The sequence below is a fragment of the Epinephelus moara genome, chromosome 24 (assembly GCF_006386435.1).
Source record: "Epinephelus moara isolate mb chromosome 24, YSFRI_EMoa_1.0, whole genome shotgun sequence".
NCBI classification, from domain to species: domain Eukaryota; kingdom Metazoa; phylum Chordata; class Actinopteri; order Perciformes; family Serranidae; genus Epinephelus; species Epinephelus moara.
The window spans coordinates 22432435-22443033 of record NC_065529.1 but is presented as its reverse complement, the minus strand read 5'-3'; the positions used below and the strand labels follow the sequence as shown (position 1 = coordinate 22443033).

The 10599-nt window shown below is 45.9% G+C and overlaps 1 protein-coding gene across 2 annotated transcripts in view; it reads left to right on the top strand.

Annotated features, from left to right (window-relative positions):
• The first annotated feature begins 1996 nt into the window (after positions 1-1996).
• tafa4b (TAFA chemokine like family member 4b) overlaps positions 1997-10599 on the top strand; it is a 50353-nt gene continuing 41750 nt past the window's right edge. For both annotated transcript variants that reach the window (XM_050039079.1, XM_050039080.1), the window contains exon 1: positions 1997-2503. The gene's annotated coding sequence lies outside the window, so the exon portion shown is untranslated. The remainder of the gene's footprint in view (positions 2504-10599) is intronic.

Below are 10599 nucleotides of genomic sequence, written 5' to 3'. Positions count from 1 at the left end.
TTTCCACAACACCGCAATGTGCAAGGATGATTCTGCAGCCTTTAACTTGCCATTCCTGCTTAAGACTAAAACACTGAAACGAATACATGCAGGGAAACATGTTAAGGAAACAGATGGCTCTGTAACAACTATAATGGGAAGTGTAAAGGAAATAAATTCAATTTCACACCGTTCACTTTAAACTCTGCGTCTACGTCACATGATGTGGTTTCCTCTGTTACTATCTGGCCCCCTCTGAGGATGGATAGATGAGATAAGTGCTGTGGGCTGTTGCATCCATTAGCTGCCTCACTTTAAGATAAAAGGCCTCCGATCCCCATTGCGACACACAGGTTCAATACTGTAGGCACAACCACTTGCCGGTGCAGACAGGATATATTATGTTTTATCAACTTTCTGCTGCTTCTTTTTTCTCTCTCTGCACTTACACTCTGCACAGTTCATCTTTTGTTTATTTTTGTCTGCAAACTGGATTAGCTGCTTGACAGCAAAGTAAGCGCAAAGAAAAGCACGGTGACAGGACAGTCTGGAGCTGTCCGGCGTCCTGAATTTATATGCAGCGCGTCTGGCCTTGTCCACGGTGCTGAAATCAGGGCTTTCACTTGAATGTTGTCTTGTTTTTTTTACCTGAATGCTGCGACTAAAAGGGGGCTGCGTGTGCCTCTGTCCTGGTGAACCCAGGTGATTACTAATCTGTTCTTACTTCAAAGTCAGACAGATCGATTTGTAATAGATTCAAGCCGAACTGAATGGGTTGAAAATAACACACTTTCTCACTCATGCACAGGTAGCAGAATGGTCGTAAGGGGGAGAGCAGTGTCAGACAAGATTACTGCAAGATGAATGCCAGTGCTCCATGTTCCTGAAATCCATCACATTTCATGGTGCACGGCTCCTTTTTTGTTGCTTAGATAACTTAAAAAGTGTCCTTTAACTGCTCCCAACAAAAGTGTCTCCACTGATACCGTATGGCCCGGCAACGCTGGCAACAAGGAAGCAAGGAAGGCATCTGAACGTATCGGATACACCTCACCTTGGGTCGTTAGCAGACATCGACCTCCTCTAAGTCTTAACGACTGCAAATACAGCGCAAAGCAATCAATCGCCATCAACACACTAGAATATTCTAGGGATGGAATAATTGATAGACTGTCTCCTGGTGCGTAACGGAGAGGCGGCGGTGATTAAGTTCTGTTTAACATCGCGGTGGGGGGGTTTAGATTTACACCATCCGCGCATTGCCGAGCACAGAACCGAGTATTGATATACAGACACCATCTGTAACATGATCGACGTGTAGTCGCAGGTGATGAGGAGGGGGTCATCCACTTGAGCACGGTCGAGCATCTGTCAGTCAGTCACCAGACCCCCTCCTCAACTCAGCACAAGCAGTGGAGTGGTGCAAACTGGAGTGTAAGATATGACCCCCAGCCTCACTATTAGGCAAACTCCTACCAATCTGAGCAAAAATCAATAACACTTTTAGGGACCTTGTACTCATATATCTTACTTTTACCTTAGGAAGAATATATCCCGTGTGAAATTTATGACTATGCCAAAGGTGCATGGCCAGGTGTACTCCCAAAATACTCCATCTGTGGGGTCCGAATCATTGCAGCTTGTATCATGTATGTTTCCCCGTATTGATCAGTTGTACCTGCCGTGTTCTGAGGCTAAATCCATTGAAACAAACCATAAAAAGTGGAAATGTCAAGTGTGCCACGATGAGGAAAAATGACACGTATTAAGATGAACTTTTTGCAGTCTGAGAAAGGCTGTTATGTAGCCCATCTCTCTTTGAGGCACAGAATTGCCCCCCTCCTCTCTCTCTTCCCCTCCACCAAAACAGTCCAGGCTACTTGGAAACTACATGACATCAGTGAGGAAGAGGGGGGTGTACTTGGGAGCTGGTGAACTGGGCGGGCGCTGTTGCACGTGTTCTGAATGGGGAAGACGGGCTCGCATCGCATTTCTCATGTCCAATCGATCCCTGCTCGGGAGGAGCGACGGGAGCGCAACTATCACTCCTGCATCACTATGCCATCACTCTCATCAGTATCTCTCCGGCGACTTTAACGCCTCTGTGTGACAGTCGCAGGCGCAGGGGGATGAACTTGTGTGGAGTGCTCGCCAGAAAACACCAGCCCGGTGTCTCATTGGGGGGATTAACGCACTTTTGATGACTTTCTCCTCAGTGTGGTTTTGACATGGGACGCGGCGAGATCATGGCACATTGGAGCACATCGCTATTGCGCGAGCTGTGTTTTCTTACCCGGCTCCGGAGGGCTGGTACTGTGGCGTGGCAGTAGCCCCTCTTGCTCACCCCTGCTTCTGTGTGTTTGTGCGCGGGCTCCGGGAACTGGACAGGAGGCTCCAAAGGATTGCCCCGTTTAGTGGAAAACAAAATCAGTGGAGTTGGAGCAGAAAGTGGCAAAGTGCTCTACTGTCTCACCTGGATCCTTTACAATTCCCTGTGATCATGCCATCGAGTTTATAGATTTGGGTAAGGTGGTGTTTTTTTTATTCCAATTCAATTAGTGCACATTCACATTTTAATTCCCTGTCTTTCCATGGCGCACGGTCAATAGGCTAATGAAACGAGGATGGGGTCAGAGGGGGACTTTGGCTGTAGAGCTGTGGAACATTTTCTCCACGGGCAGCAGGGAGAGAAGGGGTGGTGACTGGCTGACTGACTCACTAAACGACTGGCGAGCTGAAAGCAACTTTGATGTTCTTGGCTCAGAGCGCAGCGAACACATTTTTTTTTTGCTGAGGAACGATTTCTTGAAAGAACACCAGGATTTCCAACCCAAACCTCCCTGATCTCCAAGTGACTCCGCTGCCTCTCGGCGCGTGATTGCCATGCGTAAAAATGGTACACATGATGAGCGGATTCAAGCGGGCGGTCAGATCCGCTGACCGTGTGTAAGCGCGTGCTTTCGGGGCGAGGGCAAGGGAAGATTGAGGTGAGATTGATGCAGTGTGGACCACTGTGAGGTTAAATAAGCGATCGGTCGAAGCTCGGCACTGCTTAGTACCTATTGAGTGATCCGCGGGGCTGATCCGCTGACCGGGCTCTTTTCACGCGCCTTCTAATCGCTTTGCATGGATCGTGATCGGCTGCTGGGAGTAGAGAGGAGAGCGCGCGGAGCTCAGACATATGGGAGAGAAATGAGGTGCCGCCGGGCTCTCCGGGCAGATTGCGCACGGAGGCAGGGAGGTGTGTTGCAGAACCTAATGGGCACACTCTATTGGGCGCGCACGCACACGCTCAGCACGCACAGACACACTCTCACCCCCCCCCCTCTCTCTTTCTTTCTCTCTCCTATGCGCACACACACAAACTGAGAGGGGAAAATTACTTGGTGCATGTTAATGGGCGCAGTAATGAGACCCAACCCCTATCGTGTTGTAATTGTTAGTCATCCTTGTCTCAACCCCTCCCTCTCCCATCCCCTCCTTCCCTCCCTCTCCCTTTGCTTATATCGCTCGCTGTCCCGTTGCTCAGCTCTGCAATTTGTACTGTATTGAAAGAGTGTAATTATTTCCCCATTGTTTTTAGCGCGCCGCACTGGCACTCCACAGAAAGTGGTGTCATTAGTGTGACAGGGCGGACAGGAGAGGAGAGAGGGGGGAGAGGGGAGCTGGGTGGAGAGGATCGGTCCAGGGACTTAATTCTCATTGACAGTCACATTAACACAGGAGCAGCACTCTTAATCCTGGGGAGATTACTCTCTCCAACCTGACCCACTGTCACCCAGCCGCCCTTCACACTCTTACACACACACACACACACACACACCTGTATAAGGGTGGCACTCTGACGTCTTGCTGTGCCGCTTTTCCTGTCTGCAGTGGATGACTTCTCCTCTGTCTTTGTCACCCTTTCAATCTCCTCACACCCACCCTGCTACTCAGTGCACTTTTCACACACACACACACACACACACACACACACACACACACACACACACACACACACACACACACACANTTTAGTAGCTCCCAGCGGTGGGACAGCCGGTATCCTCAGAGGGCCGTTCGGCTCTACATGTCTCAACAGTTCCCTATCTACTTACCCCACAGAGGGCTGTTCAGGATGACTGGCTCGCTGGGAATGAGGGGGGAATGGAATGTGTGCAATTGCGATTGTGCATGAGGACACGGCCAAGCAGAGAGGCGACGGACGGCAATGAGGAGAAGGGGAGAGGAAAGGAGGCGAGAGAAATGAGCTGGAGAGACAGAAAAAATATTTGTGAGAGATGAGGCGAGGGAAGAAGATAGTGAGTGTGTGTGTGTGTGTGTGTGTGTGTGTAAGGGAGAAATACACAGCCTATGTGTGAAATGACCTGTGTGTGTGTCTGTGTGTAAGTAACAGGAGAAACTCTGCACAATGAAATCTGTGTGTGCTTGTTTGTGTGTGAGGGAGAGACAACACAGTGAAATGATGATGATGTGTATGTGTGTGTGTAAGTGTGTGTAAGGCGCTCTGGATGACATGCTAGATGAATAAAGCGGGATCAGGCATGTAGGACTGGTGAGGTGACAGCAGCGCGACAGATTGGAGATCACCTCCACACACACTGGCATTAACAGATTGACTGTGATGAATGGATACTTCCCGACTGAGAGGAGGAGGAGAGGAGAAAAGAGATGGGAGGAGAAGAGAGGCCTTCTTTTGTGTCATGGACAGAAAGATGGAGAAAGGCCTCTCATTTGTAAATGACAGTGTCCCGGACAGCTTTTCATTCCGGGCAGTTTCTGGGTGTATGGAGTCTGAGGACATGAGTAGGCGTCATGCAGAAGCAGTGGACAATAACATCTTCACTCATCCTCGTAAAATCAGGTTGACAGAAAAAGAAAAAATACACCGGGGACAGATGTCTCTTCTCAAGCAGGAGATCCATGACTCTAATGGAGGAAAGAGGGATATTAGATCGATGAGTGTGAGCTTGGCGTGTGTCTGTTTCTTGTCTCAACCACAAAACCGCACTTGGACAGAGGTCACAACCCGTTGTAATAAAAAGGGTAAAGTTCAGATGTTGCTGACAGGCCAGAGTGATAACATGTGATACACTGTGGTGATACACTAAGTTTGGGCCTCCACTAATAAGCAAAGCCACTGTCCACCTTTTGGTGAACAGACTCCCCCTGTTGTGTGTATTGCTCAGTAGTCATCTGCGTTTAATTACTCAAGATGGGATAGTTTCATCCATAATGTAATCCACTTTTATCACTAAATGTTTGAACCGTGATAGATGACTTAATTTGTTGAAGTACTCAAGCTCAGAATGGTTTTCACTTTGGTGTAGTCTGCCTCAGACTATTTATTAAGTCAATACCCTCCATTCTGATCTTAATTTAAGTAATTTTCTTAGCGCATACAGCCCTAATTGGACTCCCCCCACAAATGTAATAAAGTTAGAGCTGTAGACCGATAAATTGGCCAGACTGAAATATTGGCTGGGCTGATTCATCAGCTGCTGTAAACTTGTTTTCCCTATATTCGTATTGGTGTATATTTTATTTGATAAATGACAACCTGCAGTACAGAAATGCCAAAGTAGGTTTGAGTTCGTATAAAAACAGTGCCATAATCATGTAGTTTTCCCACCCGAGAGTTCTGACAAGTTGATTTTTCCACTGTAAAACGTTCTGTGTAATATGTATCTTGTTCACAATTCTTTAAAAAAATCAAAAGACAAAAAAGAAGACTGTTTACTGTTTGTGTTTATGTAAAAAACAATGTTGGCGATCATACCGTATTAGATTTTCGAGACTCCTAAATATCGATATCGGGCTCAAAAATCCAGGATCAGCTGGGCTATAATTAATATCCCTTTGTAATTCTTTTATTTGAATAGTTTGTACTCAAATATAGTTTTTCTATATTTTTATATATCTGTGGATGTTCTTAAATTCAGTTCACCTGCCTTTTTGGTTGATATAATGCCATAACAGTATCTCCCCATCTATCTGAAGACATTTAACATTGTCATCTTTCTTCTATTATCGCCACCAACACAGCACACACAGGGTTTATGAACCAAAAAGTACAGTATGAGCACACTGGATAAGCAATATATAAGGTTGTAGTTTGCACAAATCACTAAAATGAACTAAAAACACACTTGAGCTAAAGTTTCCCAAGCGTCCTGTAAGCAGATGTGCAGTGATGATTCTATCTTTGGGCCTTCCCCCTCACACAGCAATCATTTTGTAAGTGCAGGTACCATCCGGTCTGAGCAGCGGAGGTCTCATTTTGGAGCTCCACAGCTGTGTGTGCTCCTTGTTTTCCAGTCTCCCCTCTGTCAGTCAGTCAATCAGTGACAGCAAGGCCCCTGTCTCCTGTGTGGCGCCATCACACCATCCAGACTCTTTCTAATTCAGGTCCTTTTTTTGACTGACAGGCCACACTGCCACATGGCCTCCCCCTGTCCAGCCCAGAGAGGACAGTGAAAGGCGCAGCAGGTACACTCAGACTTACTGCTCTCACGGCTTGGAAGTAGTTGACAGATTGTTGGATTATTGTTCTTTATGTGTCAAGTGCCTTTAAAGAGTCAGTCATGTACCACTGAGGGATTCTTTTTTTTTTTTAACAGCTGTTTGGAGTTTGCGAGTAATTAATTTATGCTTAATTTGAGTCATTTTCAATTGGGAGAGAGTTTTGAGGGCGTCCTAACCCTTTTGCGGAAACCGAAAATAACACCACCTCACAGGCCTCAAGGTGATTTCTCCACACCTCCGACTCACTTTGACCATGACAAATCTCCCAAAGTGATAGTAATGATTGTAATTGAACAGGCACAGTTCCTTCCCACAGTGCTCTATCTATCACCTTGGACGCAATCTGCTGCTTCCACTCGTGTGTGTGTGTGTGTGTGTGTCCGTCTGTGTGTGTGTGTGTGTCTCAGCGAGAGACAGTGCGTCCCTGTTCGCTCCCCTCTGGCAGCTGGCAGATGTGCCGGTAACCGTGAGCGACAGTGTTAGTGTGTTTGTGGGATTATGAAAAGCTCCCAGCATGCTCTGCAGCGTGGGTCCACTGTGAAGCCATAGCGAGGAAGCGGTGCGGTCGTGGCAGAGCCTGGGGCGGTCATCACAGCAGCCCTCAAACAACACCTCATGTGGGGGAAGAGAGGGTTCAACCCCGTGGGATGCAGAGCATGAAAGAGGGAGGACGGGGAAGAGAGGAGGAGAGGAGGAGATAGGAAACAGCAGAGAAGGGAGGCCAGGGCCTGATGTGGGTGAGAGTGGGACTGGAGGGGTGTCTGAGAGACAGGCTTCAACAGAGAGGAGTTTGGGGAGTCAGGACTGAGGGGAAATCTGCCAGAGGAGTGAGTGAGTGTGTGTAAATGTGTATGTCGATGTGATGTGTCGGTGCACAGAGTTTATGTGTGTGTGTGTGTGTGTGTGTGTGTGTGTGTGTGTGTGGGTGGGTGGGTGCTGGAGGTGATGGCTTTGTAATGAAAACAGCAGGCAGCCAGTGGTCGAGCGTCCCTCTTGGTGTCTGACTGATGTCAGTCACCAGCGGACAATAGCCTCCTGTGGGGATGGCTGCTGGAATGAGGATGAATCATTATTGTCTCTTTGTGTGTGTGTCTGTGTGTGTATCACTCACTCTTGAGAATTGGGACTAAACCTTATTTTTGTTTTTGTTTTGTTTTTTTACTCTTCAATTAGGCTGGAAAATATATTTTGAAAGAGTCTATTAAGTCTTGTCTATTAAAGCCTGTAATGGGACAACCTCTCAATGATTTCATTTTTTCTGAAAAAGCATACACGCTGGGTGTCACAGGTAAGATCTGATGGAGTTGATGTCTCATGGAGTTGACCAAAAGTTATATCTTTATTAATTTCACAACAGTCGTAGTGAGAAGCCATTTTATTTTAATTTTTAAGATATTTTTGGGGCATTTTCCCTTTTTGTGCCTGATCAAATTATGTTGTTGTAGAGATCTGACAGAGTTGACAAAAATCTGGGACCCAAATCTGGCCAATTTTTTCATTAAAAAAAATGATTTTAAAAATTAGATGATTATAGCGATACATTTTTACACAGATGTTGTCAATAGCAACTGTTACAGAGACAAGTGTTTTCTGGCACAAGTCAAGTTTAGAAGTAAAAAAAAACAAAAAAAATGAAAGCAGATCAGAATTTTATTTAATTTTATAACTTTAAGGGTTTTCATTTGTCCCATTTTTTAAGAATGGGGGATATACAATATATATATATCTCCACACTTAAATAACTGAGAATTAATGGTTTTCTATCAAACAGTATATTTTAATTGGATTTCATTTAGTGTAATTGAAGGTGAATTACATGCCTAATCACACTGTGGGATAAATATCTGTTCATATAGTCACATTACAGTGAGTCAACAGAAACACTCATCCCCACAAGGAAAATCAATACGTTTGGGCTAAAGGTCCAGTGTGTAGTTTTTAGAGGCGTCTAGTGGTGAGGTTGCAAAACTGAAAATTCTCTCATGTGCCAAACGTGTAGGAGAACTACAGTGGTTGACGTGAAAGCAAGAATGGCCCTGTGTGGAGCCGGTGTTTGATTTGTCCGTTCTGGGCTACTATAGAACAACATGGTGGACTCCGTAGAAGAGGACCTGCTCCATATGTAGATACAAAGGGCTCATTTTAAGGTCAGAAAAATACAACAATTCTTAGTTTTTAAGGTGATTATACACTAATGAAAACATATACCATACTATTTCTGCCAATATATCCCTCTAAATCCATCACACTGGACTTTTAAGACTTGTTTTTTGGTAGTTAGGCATGTCATAGTCATGGCTGAGGTGAAGATAAGTCTCCAGGGAATGATTATAAGTCACTGCAATCTCCCCCCAAATGCTTAAAAACAAAAGGTTTGTGCGTGCGGTGAGAGGTTGGGAACATTTGTATTAAAGTGTTTTCGTGTCAGCTGGTCCTGATATCCGTGTATGATCCATGTATGGAATTGCTTTGTGAGAGTGTGTGAGTATGTGTGCCCATTTGCCAGTATGTGTGTGTGAGAGAGAGAGAGAGAGAGAGAGAGAGAGAGAGAGAGAGAGAAGGGTTAGAGGCCCTGCTTGTCTCTGGGGAGCAGAGTGATATGGTGTCATGCTCTGGAGACCCACAGACAAATTAATTCACTTATTGACACTGCTGACACGTCTCAGTGACTTTGTAAAATGAACAATTGATCAGGCTTCCTCTCTCTCTCTGTCTTTCTCTCCCTCCCGCTCTCTCTACACTTTATTTTCCCTGACCTCTCTTTCTCTCCTTTCCTCTCTCTGCTATTTCCCACTCTGACCACTGTCCAACTCCTTCATCTGTGGCTTTCTTTCCCTTTCTTTTTCTCCTTTATCCTTTCCACTTGTATCAGGCTCTCCCTTTGCTTCGGCTGGCCCATTGACAGGCGTGGCACGTACGGTAATTAATATAATTACGCGCAAGCTGGTCATTAGCAGCAGAGGGGACTGATATAATCAAGATGTCGGTTTGTCTGCATATATGAGTGTCTGTGGGTATACGGATGTGCAGTGATAGCAAGAAAGAGTGTGTGTGTGTGTGTGTGTGTGTGTGTAAGAGAGAGAGAAGGAGAGTTTGTGAAAGCAGCGTCTTTATCTGTGTGTCCATTGATTTAAAGCTGTTGTGTGGAAGCATCGTGAGGCCGAGAGTTGAGCTTCAGTGAGTGTTTGTCCAGCGCTTTTTCTTTTCTCTCCCTTGGCCAGAGGAGCAAGCTACAACTGCAGCGAGGCCGGGGCTCATAGAAAATCAAAGCAGGCTTCACATCAAGGTTGTTTATTTTCCATTAATCATAATTTGGACACAAAGCACAATGAATGGCCGCTGCTCTCGGGAGACTCGCTGTCAGGGCCTCGGACCGCTTTTGTTTGGCTCCGAGCCGCCATTCAATACCAGCAGCTACAGAGAAAGGGTCCAGTCGGGTTTGGCAGTGCACACACACACGCGCACGCGCACACACACACACACACACACACACACACACACACACACACTTTGTTCTTATCCGTTCCTTTTCTTATTCTCTGTACAGACAGGAGCTAGGAGCATTGACTGGGTGTGTAGAAACCATGTTTTATTACTTGGCCAAGTTGTGCTGTCTCCCTCCTGCCCTGCTGTGGTTCACGACTTCTCTCCTCTATACTTCCCCTCTGTTTGATCCCTGTGCAGGCTGGGAAGGGAAGGAAAAACTTGGGGACAGTATGAGAAGTGGTGAAAAGGTGAGATGCTTGCAGTGAAAAAATAAGGATCGGAAAGATAAAGAAAGAAAGGAAAGAAGTAGACAGAAGTGCAAATGTCCTTCCTGTTAGAAACATTTAGATAATGAAAATGGTAAATGTTGCATCACTGTTCTCATAGCAACAATCCCAGCGCTAGTAAGAGAGTCTGGTATTGCTACTTCGCTGCTGGTAACACATACAGTAGTAAAGCCATGATGTAAGAGCCAACTTTACATTTGCATTTGTGCATGATAGTGTGAATAAAATGTGGGCTGGTATGAAATCGTTGTAGCGGAAAAACATTGCAGTAGACCTCGCAGGGAGGAAGGCAGATCAGTGGTGGAGACAGAGAGCTTAC